General features: G+C 44.7%; 1 protein-coding gene and 1 long non-coding RNA gene across 9 annotated transcripts in view; one reads left to right on the forward strand and one right to left on the reverse strand.

Moving 5' to 3' along the window:
* Nell1 (neural EGFL like 1) overlaps positions 1-17,982 on the forward strand; it is an 864,397-nt gene that overhangs the window by 112,933 nt on the left and 733,482 nt on the right.
* LOC120097222 (uncharacterized) lies at positions 6,331-9,022 on the reverse strand. 2 transcript variants are annotated; one of them, XR_005494456.2, is made up of 3 exons: positions 8,475-9,022; positions 7,666-7,791; positions 6,331-6,634 (listed from the first exon to the last, which is right to left on the reverse strand). It is a non-coding gene; the product is annotated as an uncharacterized LOC120097222 (long non-coding RNA). The 2 variants fall into 2 exon arrangements; XR_010060058.1 differs by lacking the exon at positions 6,331-6,634 and having other exon boundaries at positions 7,429-7,791.

Raw genomic sequence — 17,982 nt, forward strand, 5'->3', positions numbered from 1 at the left:
TGCCCAGCCCCTCTCCTTTGCCTCCCATCACTGCCCAGCCAGCGGGAGTTGATGGGAGTTTTATTTTAATTCATGTAAAATTATGTGCTATTGTCTTTATTAGAAGGGAGTAAAAGAATCTTTAAGGGTTAGTTATTTCTAGAGAAACAGTTCGGACTCCTAGCCTGCTTCAGTAGTGTAAGGGCTGGCCTGGCTGCCTACCTGGAGTTGTGGGTTCTTTGTGGAGGTGGCACAGCTGGTGATGTGTTTTGCAAACAGGAGGAGGTGAGCAGAGGTGGCTGTGGTGACAGGGGCCCTTAGGGAGCTCTGCAGAGGACATGATGCAGCAGGTGCAGTTTTGTTGCAATGAAAGGAAGAGTCTAGTTGTAGAGTCATAGTTAGGGGTAGATGCTCTTCATACTGAGAAAGGAGAAAATAAACACAGGGGCCAAGAAACTGCTCAGTGCAGGGGGCTCTACACACCGTGGGTTTTCAACGTTTTGTAGATGGCTTCCCACAATCCCCCAGGCTTCCCACAAACCTCCAGGCGCACTCTGTCCTGTGTGATTCTGAAAGGCAGCCTGGTTCCAGATTGAGCTAAGACTAGAAACCCTGGAAACCCTGAAGGGACAATAGGCGCTTCGCCTGTTCCTGCCTACCAGGCCCCTGTCACTAGCTGCAGACCCTCATAGATTTGTGGCTATCAGTTACGTATGGACAACACCCCAAGTCCCTTCACATGTAGAGATGTGACTTTTGGGCATGCAGGGTCAAGACAGATCTCCATTTTAATGAGGTAGAGACCCGGACATTCCTTCCTGCAAAAGGTATTTAATCTCAGGCCCACCCTGAGAAGTGGGGTCTGGTTTTACTCATCCACCTTCCGCCATGACAATAAATGTCTCAAAGCCACGGATTGCCTCTTTTCATCGATATCCGTCTGTTGTGGGGAGGCATGAAGAAGGCCTTCACCTATAGAGCTGCCATCCAATCTCCCTTAGAAGGTCTCTCTGTGTTTCCAACCACAGCTGCCACCGAGCCAAGTCCAAGTCAAGCTCAAGCCTCAGAACTCTCCCTTAACTCTTTTCCTCCTCCGCCCAGGCTAGATCCAGCCTGTGGACTCCGTACTCCATTCTCAGCTCTTTCACTGCACGCACACAAAGGCATGTGGGTGTCCGAGAGCCTGAGAACCAGATGGCTCCAGCCTGCGGGCAGGCATGGGGATCTCCGAGCCGGATCAGCTGTCCTGCACCTCAGACTGTGCTTTCCCACCCCAGAGCAGTGTCCTGGGGCTTCCCTATGGCCCAAACCCACCCGGAGGCAACAGCATGGGGTAAGTGCGGTCAGAATTCCAGAGTCACGTCTCCCCAAGTGTCCCTCTCCTGAGGCAGAATGGACACAGGACCCACAACCCTACACTGTCCCTCCACCTGGCTGTGTTTTTCTCCAGGTGAAGTGTGAGAGACGGAGAGTCTAACAGGGACGTGTGGGATGACTTCAGTTCACATTTCCGATTCCAGGACGAGGAAATTGCGGCACAAATTGTTATCTGCTCTGTCAAGGGTCACCTTGCTAGCAAAAGGATGGAGCTGAGCATCAGACCCAGGAATCTGGGTCCTCCCCAGACTTTGCCTGTGTGCTTCACTGCCCTTTAACCCTGAAATGTTTTTGCATTATTAGGTTTCTTCTTCTTCTTCCTCTTCCTCCTCTCCCTCCTCTTCCTTCTCCTCCTCTTCCTCCTCCTCTTCTTCTTCCCCCCCTCCTCCTCTTCTTCCTCCTCTTCTTCCTCTTCCTCATCCTCCTCCTCTTCTTCTTCCCCCTCCTCCTCCTCTTCTTCCTCCTCTTCCTCCTCTTCTTCCTCTTCCTCTTCCTCTTCCTCTTCCTCCTCCTCTTCTTCTTCCCCCTCCTCCTCCTCTTTCTCTTCCTCTTCTTCCTCCTCTTCCTCCTACTCTTCTTCCTCCTCTTCCTCTTCTTCCTCCTCTTCCTCCTACTCTTCTTCCTCCTCTTCCTCCTCTTCTTCCTCTTCCTCCTCCTCTTCCTCCTCTCCCTCTTCTTCCTCCTCTTCCTCCCCCTCTTCTTCCTCCTCTTCCTCTTCCTCCTCCTCCTCTTCATCATCATCATCATCATCAAATTATTCAGGGCCTTGGGGTTGGTTACTTAACATACTGTCATTGAATGACATCCTGAAAAATACCGAGAGGTACAGCAGATATGATATGGGTTCGAGGCCTTAGGTTTCAGTTCAGAAATAATCAGTCTTGGAAGAGTGTGGTGAGCTTGCTGGAGAGCATTTCCTTGGTGACTGATGCTTGTCTATTGAAATACTGCTCGGGTGTCCAGCATCTCACCCAGCCCCATGCTCCGCAGAGGGCAGTGCCCCGTCTACTTGTTAAGGTTTGGAGGGAGGCACAGAGAGCTGGCAACACCAGTGTCTGTGCCTGTGTTGCTGGAGGAGATTTCAACTTATCTAAAAGTTCCAGTGAGATAAACCGTTCCTGAGCTGCCCATTCTGTGAATATAAGTTACACATAAAACAGCTGACCTCTTCTAAGATAATTTGTTGCCCAGGAGTGGGTAGGTTGGCTGGCGTGGTAGTTTGAAGGAGAAATGTCACCCGTAGAATCAGTGATCTGAACACTTGGCTCCCAGTAGGTAGCACTGATTGGGGTGACTGAGGGGAGGTGCAGCCTTGCTGGAGGAAATGTGTCACGGGGGTGGGGGTGGAGCGAGCCTTGAGAGTTCATCACACTGAAGCTTGAGGAAAGTTTCACAAAGTCTTCCGGGGAGTCTTCTTCTTGCAAAGGATTTAAAATGTGCTAAGTACACAACTGCAGGATTCCGCAGTATCTCAGTTCTCATCTTTGAGAATGCCTTGGGGACACTATGTTAACTATATAGTACCTAAGGGACAAATAGAATTGACCTGGCAGCTTAAGCACCTTTCTGGAAGTGTGTAGGGAGACGGGCAGGCATTTCTGGAGGATACGATAAAGGCCCGGAGCATACTAGCGCAGCAGTGGACCTTGGATTGTAGGCCAGTTTAGATGGCTTAGGAATTCTGGTCATAGGAATTTTGAGCAGACCTTTCAGCCATGGCTCTATGGATGACTAGACTGGTGCTTGTTCCTGCGCTGGAGACGAGATGTTTCTGAGGGAAGCCTCACATGGCTAAGTGTAGGTAGAGTTAGAATTCAGGAGGCTGACCCTTTCCCAAGCATGATTAGAGAAAGTCACAGGCATTCTGGATGCTGTGTGGTGTGTGTGTGTGTGTGTGTGTGTGTGTGTGTGTGTGTGTGTGTGTGTGTGGTCTGTGTGTGTGTGTGGTCTGTGTGGCCAGATCAAGGCTATCTATTTGTTTTGTTCTCATCCTCCCATCTCTGAAAAGTTATTAAATACCTTTTATAAAGTGGGCGCCATGCTTGGATCTGGAGAGATAGAGATGTGCCCTTGAGGGAGACATGTATCAATAATTACAGCAGCAGGGATGTGTTTTATAGAGATGAGCTATAGTAGATGGCTTCCCACAACTCAGTATAAGACCCAACTGTCTGATTTTGGCTCTGAGCCTCTGTGTGAGCTGGGCACTGCCTACGCCTTCTGTACAGTCTCTCAGCTTGGCTCCACTGGCTGTCTCCTTCCTTCCTTCCTTTCCTTTTTCTTTCTCTTCTTCCTCTCTCCCTCCTTCCTTCCTTCCTTCCTTCCTTCTTTCCTGTTTTCTTTCTCTCCTTCCTTCCTTTTGTCCTTCCTTCTTTCCTTCTACCTCCTCCTTCCTCCTCCTCCACCTCCTCCCACTCCCACTTCCATTCCTCTTCCTCCTCCTCTTTCTCTTCTCATTTTTAAAAAAAGATTACAGAATATAAATTTATCCTATGTTCTGGGTTATGAGTACAATGCATGTTTGTTAGTTTTTTAAAGCTATGGGCCAAAAATTTAAATTTGATTTATTTTTGAGAATATCTCAGTACTTTATTTATACCATTTCTCTCCTTGTTCTTTTCCCTCTAACACCCCCTGACTTCCCCCATCCCCTATCAAATAAGGAGCTGCAGCCATAGCTGCGGAAGAGTAAGCATCTTCTTCAGGGTCAAGCTCCAGTGACCGGACCCAAACACATAGACATAGGAGCAACACTAGAGGACCTCAGTAGTTGTAGTCTCACGTTTATCAGCATATCTTTTATGTGTAACAATTAAAGAGTAAGGTTGAATGGTTTCTAAGCACGACCACCTCGGTCTTGTCTCTGCTGCAAGACTGATCTCCAGGGCAGCAGTTTCCTCCATGAAAATCTATGTGTTCACAGCTCCTTAGGGCACTCCGTTCCCCTTCCCACCTGACAGCCCTTGCATCTGCAGTTCTTTCTCTGCTCTGGCATGTTTTATCCTGTTAAGCTTCTTCGTGCTACACATCCTGTGTTATCGCCATCTAACACAAGGAATACGTTTTGTTTTCCACCTTCTTTTCTATTAGAGAGGAAGTGCAAGCATAGAGACTTCACTTGTGGAGTTCACAGCTGCATCGCGAGCACTTTGAATATCCTTTTGGTGTCCTATTTGCATCCATTAAAGAAATACACAAGAGGAAACTTCTATTGAAATCAGAAGGAAGCCAGTAACTGTTGTAGGAAAAGTCAGGGGTGGGGGGAATTCATAGAAAAAGTAGCATTTAAACTTTAACTCAAAGCCCGAGTAAGGGTTTTGGGGGCTGGCTCAGAGGACCTGGGTTTAATTCTCAGCACTCACAGGATGGCTCGTGACTGTCTATGACTAGACTGTCAGTTGTAGAGGATCTCATGCCCTCTTCTGACTTCTGTGGGCTACAGGCATGTACATGGTACACAGACAGGCATACAAGCAAAATACCAGTGTACATAAAATGAAAATAGACAAATCTAAATAAGTTTTTCAGGTGGATGCAGTGCGAGCTGACAGAAGGGATGAGGGTGCTTCTAGGCAAAGCGGGATACATTATTCCATTCTCCTCTCTTCTCCATCTTCCCGGGGCTTGTGGGATGCAGACTGCTCCCCAGCCGTTTGGGATGTACATACTACGTAATCTCTTGCACTCAGGTTTATAATGCAGAACAAAGTGTCAAGTGCCTGATTGAGCTTGAGTATACTATGATATGTTTGGGGAGGGGCGGTGGCTTCACTGCTGTGTACTATAACCAGCTCCTAACCAGGTTGTCTGAAGATTGTGGGAGTTTCACATGCTGACAGAGGGATAGTAACACATCTTGAGTCAGTCGTAGGCCAATAATGTCTGTCTCCGAAAGACTTACTGTGGTTGTAATATGTCCAACTGTAATATATGCAAATGTAATGTGTAGTATCTGATCTATAATATGTAATATGTCAACCCCAGGGTGCAGTTACATCCCCACTTGGAGCTTCTTCCTCACTGTGGTACTTTGGAATTTTAGTTGAGGGGCAGCAACTAGACCTTTAAAATGAGATAATGTTCAAAGGTTTTTTGTTAAAGGGCAGTAATAACTTACATACCAAAAGGTTCAGCCTGGCCTTTACATTGCTAAGTCTGGACATTTGTGTGTTATTGGGTAACGTTGTTGACCAAATGAGGAAAAGGCTCAATGAACTCTTATTTACCCCAAAGTGAGGAGCAGAGGGCAGCTCCCTTACTTCCACTAGGTAGTCAGTTGGTAGTAATAGGGTAGGTATTTTTCTATCTTGCTGCGTTTTTCCCCTAAGATGTTTCTTCCAAGGATGTTAAAAAGCTTAATTAGGCCACTCTGCATAGTCAGGGTTAATGGGTGTCCTCAAGTCAGGCATGGAGGAAGTAAGTCCTTTTGTGGATGATGGGACCCAGAGAAGAGGGGGCAGAGGAGGACAGCCTGGAGCAGAGGGAACAGCAGTGGGCCAGGTTACTGAGCAACATAATGGGCAGAGAGGCTGCGGGGAATCTGCAGACGTTGAAGAGGCATGCTTAGAGAATGGATGGCTTCAATGGCACAGTCAGAACCCAGAGGCACCTGAGTCGTAAGTGTCATGTCCTCACAGGGAGAGACCAAACATGGAGAGTACAGCTAGAGAAGTGATCAGCAACAAGGCCTGTATGCCCTGGCAGGACACAGCCTGTCATAAATGCTCAGCACACACACTCATGGAGCTGATGAGCCGAGCTTTCTGATTTGAAGATGAACATTTTGCTAGAATAGGGACACCAGGGGCCTGTGGGTGTGGTCAGATCAGAGAAGAGTTGGTGGCTTCTTGAGTATCATGAGGATGACAGGGCTGGATTTTCAGGCAATGTGTCATAGTTCCTTCTGTCAGGAACAGTTAACTCTGTTAATCGTTTTCAGTTACGTGAGTGGATGCTGAACCTGAGTCCTGAAGGTGGGTGTGAGTAGCTGTTTTATTGGCTGGAACCTGGTCATGTGACCACACATGGTTGCAAAGCCCTGGGGGGCTATAATAGCCCAGGAATGAGCCTATCCAGCTCAGGGAACAGCTCTTCTAGATGCAAAGGGGAGGGAAACGCTGACCCGAAGCAGGAAGGATGGTCAGAGGAGGCCAGGACGTTGTGAGCCCAGTGCTCATGCTCTGCCCAAAGAGCTTGACATTGTGAAGCAATGAACGTGATGAATGAATAAGAGACCTTTCCAGGGTGAGGAAGCAAGCTTGAAAGGGTTGATTTTGATCTGGAAAGAGAAGTAGAGAAAGGTTGTGAGGAATCATCTGGAGCTATGTGGGAGAGATGCTGCAACAGTATGTCTGCAAGAAGACCGGAAACCCCAGTATCCACAGGGCCACAGTATCCCAGTGGGCCACAAGCACAGAACACAGAGCCACATGCTTTAAGATGACAATTTGGGGCAAATGCTTTAAATTTGGGCCAGCGATGTTGGGCTGAGATAAGTACCAAGGTAACTCTAACAAAAGCATCTTAGGGACAACTAGGAGAATCAAGGCAAAGCAGCTATGCTGTATGCACCCTTTTGAAAAGGCAAGACAAACATCCAAGACACAGAAAGACAAAAATTATGTGTTTTTCCCTATTTGTAGATCTAAGATTTTATCTCTTTATCTATGTGTTTCTATATCTATGAATCTATATATCTGTGTGTGTATATATATATGTATATATCTACCTGCCTATTAATACATTCAACCTTATCATTGTATATTTATCATCTTATGTATCATTTATATGTATCTAACTATATACACACATATGTGTATATCTATCATGCTTATCCATCTACATATTGTTGTATCTATCTTCTCCCTCCTCTTTCTGTGCATATGTAGGGGCCCCTGTGACAAGAAAAAATAGTCTTAAGGAAGAGTGGGGGGCAGTCAGAAGCAATCAATAGACTGTATGTGATATGAAACAGAAGTGGTATAGAGGGAGAAGGGGTGGAGCCAGCAAAAGGGGGGCAAGGGGATGGGGGGGGGAGGAGTAGAAAGAGGAAGAAACAAAATAGACTACATATGAAAGTGCCATAACAAAAACTTCTACTTCAGATGCTAATTTAACAAAAGTGAATAAAAAGTCAGTGAAAAAAGATTACAGAGGTACACGGTCATCCCTGTAGAGCTGGAAGGCACGACGAGGTTCATGCAAAGTCACTGCACCCAAGCAGTGCATGATTATCAGATGCAGGATGGCTGCTGGACTGAGGACCGCAGTAACAGTGTTTGTGAAAGGAGGAACGTGTAACTTGCTCACGTGAGGCAGCTGGAATTCGGGAGACAATTTCACAGGGTTGAGGTCCAGGCTCTTCTGAAGTTTCTGGTGTGGTACATTCTGACCACTCCCGAGTCGTCCCGGTTCACTCTCTTACATCTGCTGAACCTGCCCGAAGGAGAACCACTGAGTAGAGATTGTCCCTTGCACACATAATTTTATTTCTGCTTTATTGGCTGGATGACCAGACATGGTTGCCACACACGGTTGCAAAGATATGAGGGCAACGATAGCCTTCTTTCTGGGTGGCCATGCACTTCACTGTGGCTTGAGTACAAGAGGAAGGAGAGCAGGTACACTCTGGGGAAGGCGACCTTTTCTGCCTCCACAGTCTTTTGGGTGTTTGCTGAACTCTGCTCCTCTGTGCATGTGGGTGGGAATTCTCAGAGAAACTAGTTTTTGTTTTCAGAGTTCTGATGAAAAAAAAAACTCTTTGGAAAATTGACATCCATCCAGAAAAATTATTCAAAGACAGACTCTGAAGTTAGGTCCCCTGTAAGTTCTCACTATAAAACAAGAAAAAGCTTTGATGGGAGTCTGTCTGTGCATTTGGTAGATACAGCTTAAATTTGCTTGTGCCTGTCTTCTTGACCTTTGCATACAGGAGATGGTGGGCATCGGTAGAGACCGGAGAGTGTCATTTTGGATGTTAATTCTTTAAAAGTTAACACGTTTTAATTAAGTACACCAGTGAGCATAGGTTAACACGTTTTAATCATATACACTCGCGAGTGTGTTTGCTGCATGATAGTCATACATATGCAAGTACGCACCCATCCTTCTGCACATACCTGTGGACTCTTCTTCCCAATGTCTACTAGCTACTATTCCGGGCTTTCCGAATCCTGCTACAGTAAGCATTACCATGATGGTCTCTGGTTTGTCAACTCTATTTCCTTTAAATGCATCCTCAGACGTAGGGTAGATGGTAGGCTTTATTTTGTTGTGTGTGGGAGGACGCTAGGTTCTTGCTGTCTTTCCCAAGGTTGCTATGTTGAGCTAAAGTGATCAAATCTTACTTAGCCATAAAAATGTACTTAAAAATACACAGAGAGAACATGTACTATTTCTCTCTCTCTTCTCTCTCTCTCTCTCTCTCTCTCTCTCTCTCTCTCTTTCTCTCTCTCTCTGACTTATTTCACAAAATAATTTCTCCAATTAAATTGATTTTGCTGCAAAGATAGGATTTTACTTTTTCTTTTATGGTCAGACCAACGTAGAAATCTTGGACAAGGTAACAAGACTCTGTCCCTTCCCCTGCAGCTACCTGACCTCTGGATAGGTATCCAAAGGGCCTAACGTCAGCCTACTAATGACTGGCATGCATTGGCTTATTGTGTTCACAGTAGCTAAAGGGTGATGTCATCCCAGGTGCTTAGCAACGTGGGGGGTGAATGCATCAGCAACATTCTTCATTGTTGTGACCCAGCAATGAACCATTTGAGGGGAGGAAGGGCCCCATTCCATCATGGTAGGAAGGGCATGGCGTTTGTCAGGGAAGCTTTGCAGCAGGGACAGGAGGTCAAGTTGGTCACACTGCATCTCCATTCAGGAAGAAGAGAGCAGTGGATGATAGTTCTCAGCTCTCTGTTCCTTTTTATTCAAGTCTAGGACCCCAATCCATAGGATGGTGCTCCTCACAATTGAGGTGAATCTTCCCACTTCGGTTAACCCAATCTCAGTAATCTCTCCCAAACATGTTCAGAGTCAGAGGCCTGTTCCTTTGTTCATTCTAGATTCTGTCAAGTTGACAGTTGATATTGACCATCACAGTGGATAAAGAAATTTAATATATATATATTTAATATTTATATTATATTTACATACATTATATATGTATACAATAAACACATAGCATTATACTTTATATATACACATATGTAGTATTATATATGTAAAATTGTATTATATATGTTCAGATGTATATTATACACACACATATTCACACATATATCAGGAAATGAATCTAGCTTGATGATGTGACTACAAGTGTGTGTAGCTGCTGGTAAACGAGCAAGCAGCTCTCCCAAGCCAAATTCACATGTTTCTTACTTTTAGAATCACACTCTTTTCCAGGCAAGGCATTGAGGTGCTAAGAAGTTCTGGGTTGGTTACAATCATCTGCTGCGATTGGCTTTGTTCAGTAAAAGCGTCTCTGCCCCAAGGTTGGCTTGTAGCACTTTTGTCTCTGCTGAAGAATGCCAGCAGCCTCAGCCTCTCCTACTGTCACCAACTCGGCAGTTGACACCATGACTTAGGTACAGTGCTGTGGAACAGAAGAGCATGTGTAGTGTTAGGTCAGGTGGTATCAGGGTTAGTCACTGTATATTTTTGAATTGTGGTTTCTGTATCCATGAATTATGTATAATTTCTATCTAATGTTCCTAGTCAGAGATCTTGGAACAATATATGTCATACACTTGGTACCCGGTAATTGTTAATTACTATTATTAATGTAACTATTAGGAGGCACTATACTTTCTGTTTTCACGCCAGTAGACATTGCTTGATTTTATTTTTTGAGAAGTATTTTAGCCCCTATTTCTATTTTTAGAATGTCTATTGGAATCAGTCATATTTGACATTCCACTTGCAAACACCAGAGGCTAAAGAAAGAATTAATAGTGAGAAAGCCCTGAGTTATGTTGCTACCATAGCGACTGATAGAAGGACTCATCTTCCTGGTCACATTTTGAGAATGAATCAAGGGGCTTTGTGGGCTTGCTGTCTGTCCTGAGATGGATGGAGGAGGATTGTCTTTGGTTCAACTTCACTAGTAACCTATGATGTAATGACTTTGGTGCTCGCATGACTTCAGACTCTTCTTGTTCTCAGGTACCCATTCAATCTCATGAAGGCTAGAAGAGCCTTACATTTCTTTCTCATGTTGTGACTAATGCGTTTCTAAATAATTCTTTTCTTTCTGGTTCAATTTTGGTCTGTGTTTGTGTGTCTATGGGGTGTGTGTATGTGTGTGTGTGTGTGTGTGTGTGCGCGTGCGTGTGTGTGCGTGTGCGTGCATGTGTATGCAGGTGTAGGTGGTGTATGTGCACAGATGTGCACCCATGAGGAAGTTGCAGGAAGTGTACTTTGTCACTCTCCACCTTATTCTTTGAGACAGGGTCTGTCATTGACTCCGGCTCTAGCATGACAGCCAGCAGTCTCCAGCAGCGCTCCCATTGCCGTGCCTCACAGTGGCGACACTCAGGTACATGTGGCCACAGCTGGCCTTTTTACATGGGTGCTGGCACTCATACTCAGGGTCTCAGGCTTGTGTAGCAAGTGCTCTCAGTACAGAGCTGTCTCCCCAACCCCCACAACTGCCCGCCTTGAGCTTTGCTTTCCCATAAGCATGTGGCAGGTGGACATCACAACCAGAGTCCAGGTGAGCTGGTCCACTCAAGTGTGAGAAAAATCCAGATCCAAGAGAAGGTGCGTGGAGCACCCAGCCTTTTCTTCTTCAGGTGAGGAGAGAATTGACGACATCTCCAGTGGACTCTATCGCTGAGCCGGGGATGCAGTAATTTATTTATTTATTTTAAGCCTTTTCCTTGGTCTTATTTTAGATTTAGAGGGAAGTTTCGGAAATTTACAGAGCATCCGTGTGTCTCCCACACTGAGCTTAACTCCAATAATAACATCTTATGTAACCACTCAAATTGTAAAAACCAAGAAGTTAGGATAGCGTGATTATTCACCACACTATGTAGTTTATTTTAATTTACCTTTCCCACTGAGATCTGTCCTCCACCACTCTAGACCCTCCCCCAGGATCCCACATTACATTTAGTCACTGTTTCTCATGCTCAGGATGTGACAGTCTCTCAGACGTTCCTGTCTTTCAGGGCTTGACAGGACCGAAGCATATGGCCAGTCACTTTGCAGAAAAAGCTCAATTTATTTCTGACATTTTCTTGTGATCAAATCATTTCTTTTTTTTTGGCAAGAATGAGGTTGGTTTTCCTCTTGTAATGTGTCACAGGACTTGTGGTGACTTGGTTAAGGTGGGAGCTACCGTTCTTGACTGAGAGGTTTCTGCTTTTCCTTTGGAATTAGAGGAAGCAGTGCATTCTCAAGGTCTTTCCAGGCCACTGCTTACTGAGAAGAGATGTTCCTGTTGCTCGTCTAGGATGAGAGAGATTCAGATGTGATTGACAGCTCAAAGGCACCCGGATGTGTTTCTGCCTCACTGCTTTGCCTTTTAGTCACCACCTTTACCTTGTCTTCCTCCCTCTTTCCCTCTTCCTTCCTTTCCTGTTTCTTGTAACATTTAACTTCTGGGGGTGATGGAGGGCAGCAGGATTTCTTTCTGTATTATAAGATTAGGTCTTCTGTGAATAAACATTCATAGCACAAAACACTTGTCTGGTCATCGCTGTTTTCCTAAGGGTGTAGATAAAGTAGCCCTCATCACAGATGCTTGGGACCAGAAGTGTTTTGGATTTGAGCTTGTTTTTTGTTTATATTTCACTCAGACTTCTTACATAGAGTTTGAAGATAATTTCATATAACATTTTTCAGTGTCCTTGCATGCAGCTCTGACCTGTCTGTCATATGAGACCAGGTATAGAATGTAAAAACTTTATTTCACTGAACATCTTAGTATATATTCTACATTGAGCATATTCCCCCATGGTTTGTGCCCTCTACCTTCCCCTCATGTTAATCCTCTATTGCTCCTAGACAGCGCTATTCTGTCATATATATATATATGCTTGTGTGTGTGTTTGTGTGTGTGTGTATGTGTGTGTATGCACATGTGCAAGTACATGTGTGTGTTTATGTAGGCCAACAGGCCAGAAGTTAAGTCTGGGTCCTCTCCTTTATCTCTTTTCACCTTAGTTTTTTTTAGGGACATCTCTCCTTGAGTCTAAAGCTTACCGATTGGTTACTGGATGGCTGATAAGTGTCAAGGATCTTCCTGGCTTTGCTCCCTAGCACCAGGGTTACAGGTGCACATCACCTAAGAGCTGAGAAGCCAAATTAAGGTCCCTATGTGTATGTGGTGGGTACTTAACCTATTGGACCATCTCTCCAGTCCCCAGTATGATATTTTAATGCATGTACATGATATGTCAAGGTCAAAATCTGTGATATACCTATTTCCTTACATTTTTAGTAGTTATTTGTATTGAGAACATGCACAATTCTTTTGGCTGGTTATTTAAAAATAGCCGGTTAGTTGATGTCTGCCACAGTGATTTCATTGTACTGTAGAGTATTGGGAGTTACTCCTTCTTTGAACCCGCATTTACCAAGACGATTTGTGTGCAACTTGAATGAAGTGCAAGGCATACTTTAAGAAGAGTACTGCTGTGCTCACCATGACTCTGTCTCATAGGGGCCTGGGAAGCATCAGCTGTTTAGGGCCAGACAAAGTCGACCTCACAGTGATGATGTCAGAAAGCCTCTTTAGCTCTTGGAGGTGGGATGGTGGTAGGGGAGATCACAGGCGATCTCTCAGCTCAGGGCGAGCGTGTTAGCCTCAGAGCATATTGATACCGTTGTGGGCATGCCAGCTTCCCGACATTTTGTTGACTTTGAGAGGAATTCCTGTAAGAGGCCCAACTGTGCGCTGTCTGTTCTGCTGCAGATGCAGGGTATAGGTTCTCTATTACTCCAAATGATTGATTCTAGAATCCGTTTATGTAGTAGCTAGTTTAATTAGTAGCAGTTTCTTCCAATTCACACGCGCTAGGAAGTTAAGTAGGTTAAGTCAAATTTGGTGTTAGCTGAAGGCATTCTAAGCAAAATTTCACTTACATATATTAACTCTAGGCAAGCTGAGTTCATGTGGTTTCACCCGATCCAGGGTCTGTTGTAAATATTGAATCTCAAATTAGGGTTTCTATACCATCTTTGATCATTCAGTTCCCACATAAAAGCTATACGACTTTTACATTTATAATAAGACTTCGGTGCACTAGAGCTGGGGTTATATCTATCTACCATGCTATTATGTCTACTTCCCTATCAATAACCATAAGTTGTAACTTGCTATGTTTCATCTGGGCTGTTCTGAACTTCAATTGGACAGCCCTCATGGCCATGTTTCCATAACATGCCTACCTCATGGTATCTCTCTTCTCTCTGCTTTCTTCCTTCTTCCTTCTCGTAGTCCCTGCCTCCGACCCAAGTCCAGGAACACCCCACTCCCCACCCCACTTATCTGCTTATCTCTCTTATGCCTAGCTATAGACTTTAGGCATCTTTATCCACCGATCAGGGATAACTTGGGGGCCAAGCTTACATAGCATCACTTGGGTCTATATGAAGGTTCCCTCATCTCTGCGTTAAGCAGGCCTCGTGGGACCAGTATTTAGCATTACAGTACATAGCAAAAGACCAAACCTCAGCAAGAGTCTTCTAAAACAGGCGGTGGTGACCTTCTCCACAGGATTGCCTGGCCGCAGTGCATCATCATTACTGGTAATATGCTTATAGAGCTTTCTCAGGACCAAGAGGCTAGGTGAAAACTTGCTTCACTTGTCTTCTTATTGGCTCCCTGAGAAGTTTATCACATAAATCTTTTCTTGAATGGTGATTATAATATTGAAAAGAACTTTTACTTAGCTGGTCCCTGCTTGCTAGGTTCTCGCCTTAGTGTAGTTCTCAGTGACACTGCACATACATTAAGCCATTGCCTATGATACACATGCTCAGCCTGTGCCTGCCATCACCCTGGACAACCTCATCCCTTTGTGCTTTAAACCAATCTTAACTTTATCATCAACTTACCTACTTCCATGTTCATATTTGTAGTGTGACTATTTCATTAGCATCTGTCCTCCCCCTGAACGGTGAGCTCAGTGAATGTGTGGCTCAGTGAACCCTGTCTGTCTTGTTTCATCATGGCACCTCCAACGACCAGAGTAGGATGTGACATATCAGATTGGAGATGTGGTAAATATTCTTTGGACTGAGTGAACCCATTAACAAACCTCTGGCTTTTATTAACAGTAATCAATTACATATGGCACATCTCATAGATAACTGCCATGCATCAGGGTACTCTGAAACAGAAGCTGAGAATCATTATTGTAGAAGATAAAAGTTTCCCATCAAGCAAGCGGTTCAATAAAATCAACATTTAAATAATGATAGTAATCGCCGACATTTATTGAGTTCTTGCAGCATATCAGTCATCATAAACAGTTGATAATATAACATGCCTCTCTATACTTTTTATGGAAGCTCATCTTTCTTACAAGCAGCGAAGAGCCTGCTAGACCCTGCTACCAAGGTGGCGGCTCTCCGTTTCTAGTGGTGTGAAACATTCAATACCCTGGACAGAGGCAGTAGACTCAGACTCTGATATTTGTCAATTTGCTTCCAGCTCTCAGCGGTGCACATTCTGGGAAACTATCTGCGCAGGAGGTCAGCCTTCTTGATGAGTCTCTTGGGTGGCTGGGTGTTTATTTACAGGGCAGATGAGTCTATGTTGACGCTCACGCTTCTCTCTTCCAAGAGTGTTCGCATAGGCTCTAGAGTCTCAACCATGTGCATTTGGTCAAGACACTGAACTTCCTCTTGGATTGCATTGTCGTTAAGTGGAGATAATGATCTGTCTCCCCATGGAGTTAGCATAAGAAATCACTGGTGTATGGGAAGAACTCATCAAGTTGGCATGTGGTAAGATGTAACAGCTGTTAGCGATTATTAAGTGTTTTATCATCATAGAGATGGATTTTTCGCAGAATTATCTCGATCTACTTTTATCTCCCATCGTAGCGATTCTCAGCTTCAAGCTTCAGGGTTACAACTCGTTGGGGTAGCATAGTCAGTAATCCATGTATGCATGGAGTTGGTTACTGTTACTGCAAACATTTGCTACTGTGGTCATTCATTCATTCATTCATGTCTACACTAAGTCTCTCCAACCTATAAGGCTCCACAGACAGGGTGATGTGTGACAGCAGGCAATGTCCATGCTTTTGTGGATCTCGAAGTCAACAAAATATTGATCCTTTAGAAGTGGAATCAAAGATAATGGAGGAAACTGGAAGTTTCCCTTTGCCCTCTGCCTCTGTTCAGGGTGTTAATGCTTTGCGTTACTGGAAATGATATAAGAGCAGCCATCTGGGTAAACAGGGTCCAGTGACCCCCTCATTGCTTGTAAGAAAGATGAACTTCCGTGAAATGTAGTGAGGCATATTGTATTGTCAAATGCTTATGATAATTGACATGTTTTAAGACCTCAGTAAACGTCAGCAATTGCTATCATTATTTAAGTGTTGGTTTTATTCAAATGGCCATAGGATCTAGGTGAGAGGAGAGAGTGCTAGCAATATCTTGATAGACAAGGTAAGGAAGGATTAAGAAAAATGAGTGACAGCAGTACCATTCCTGGTCATATAGCCAAAGGGCGCTATATCCTACTTTATTAGTCAGGGCTCTCTAGAGTCACAGGGTAGTCTCTATATAATAGGGAATTTGTTGATGATTGACAAGCTGTAGTCCAACTCCCCAACAATGGTCAGCAGCAGCTGTGAATGGAAGTCCAAGGACATAGCAGTGGTTCTGTCCCACAGGCAGGCAGACAAAAAAGAGACTCTTCCTTCTTCCAACATCCTTATGTAGGTCTCTAGCAGAAGGTGTGTCCCAGATTGAAGGTGTGTACCACCAAGCCTGGGTCTGGGACTTGCTTTGTCCCAGATGACCTTGAACTCAGAGATCGCCTTACCTTAGTCTCCTGGGATTCATAGCTACTGGGCCTCAAGATCTCCATGCCAAGATCCAGGCTGTTGTATCTCCCAGCCTCAAGATCAGGATCACAGGTGAGCCTTCCAATTCTGGATTGTAGTTCACTCCAGATATAGTCAAGTTGACAGCCAGGAATAGCCACTACTGCTACCTAATTAAAAGAAATGTCAAAAGGATAAAGACTTTTGGAGAGTGGAAACAGGTGTGCTGGGGTGGATGGGAGACTGGAGTGTTTGGAGACTTGGCAGAGAAGGTGTATAAATTCCAGGACACCTGAGTCCTCGTTTAGAAATCCTATATCTAAGCTCATGAGCAGTGGGAAGTCAGCCATGGGGCTTTAAACTGGGGAGTGTTTGGTAACTTAATTGAATTTTTTTGTTGTTTTGAGAGACACTCTTCTTGGATAGCCCTGGCTGGTCTAGAACCTGATGGATAGTTTAAGCTGTCCTTAAGCTTGTAGAGTTCTGCCTGCTTCTGCCTCTTGACTGAAGTTTTATTTTTAGAAGATAACCGTGGCCTTCAGATGGGTTGGAAAGGGTCAGGATGGCTTTAGCAAGATCTTGAAGAGGCTGTAGAGTTGCCAGTAGCAAATGACAGTGGCCCAGGAGGGGACAGTAACAGCAGGAGAGAGAGGTGAGGGGATCACCTAGAACAGAGTAACGGATTAGCAAATACTCTACAGATTGGACGCAGGGAAGAGAAGGCCTCAGAGTTGGCAATCAGAATTTTAGCATTTGATCTTGGGGAGGCCCTCTTGCCGAGGTGCCAGGTTTATGAGGGACAATAATAAGACTATGTTTGTTTACTGAGCTTGAGGGACACAAGTTGAGTTACTACATAGATAGTTGGTTACACAAATAAATAGCTCAGAAAACAAACCTAGATTGGAAATCCAAATTCGTTATTCATTTGCATGAAAAAAAACCAAAACCAAACAAAGAACACTGTACAACAAAAATGCCTGACAGGTTAGAGTTGGGGCGGAGTGCTTGATTTGATTTGTAAACAGAGGAGGGGGAAGGGCCTGAGCTACAAATTCAAGCCAGCAAGTTTGCTGACATTGTGGAGGTGCATTAAGCTCTCCAGGGTAATGTGTTTGTTTTTCTCATGGCAGAAATAGCTTGGGCACTGCCAGGGAGGAGCAGGGTCATGTGTCAGAGACTGATTCTGAGAGTGCAGCCCTGTTTGTTAATTACGACGTCTTCACAACTCTCTTGTCTGCAGACATCTCTGATGCCATCCATAGCTGTTCAGTCTGTCTGGCCTCTGTGTTCCAGACAGTTTTACCCTTTAATGTGCTTTTTCTTTCTCTCTTCTACCCCAAAGCATCTTCCCCATCTCCCTGCTCATCTGTTTCCATCCTCAAAGCTTTCCTGCATCTCTATTTAAGAGTGGATTCTTGCCCTCTCTCACTATTGGTCAGGCTGTGCTGTTTTTTTTTTTATTAGCTTGAATATTACTTATTTACATTTCAAGTGTTATTCCCTTTCCCGGTTTCCGGGCAAACATCCCCCTAGCCCCTCCCCCTCCCCTTTATGGGTGTTCTCCTCCCCATCCTCCCCTCATTGCTGCCCTCCCCCCCAACAATCACATTCG

This window comes from Rattus norvegicus, chromosome 1, assembly GCF_036323735.1.
Source record: "Rattus norvegicus strain BN/NHsdMcwi chromosome 1, GRCr8, whole genome shotgun sequence".
Lineage (NCBI taxonomy): Eukaryota > Metazoa > Chordata > Mammalia > Rodentia > Muridae > Rattus > Rattus norvegicus.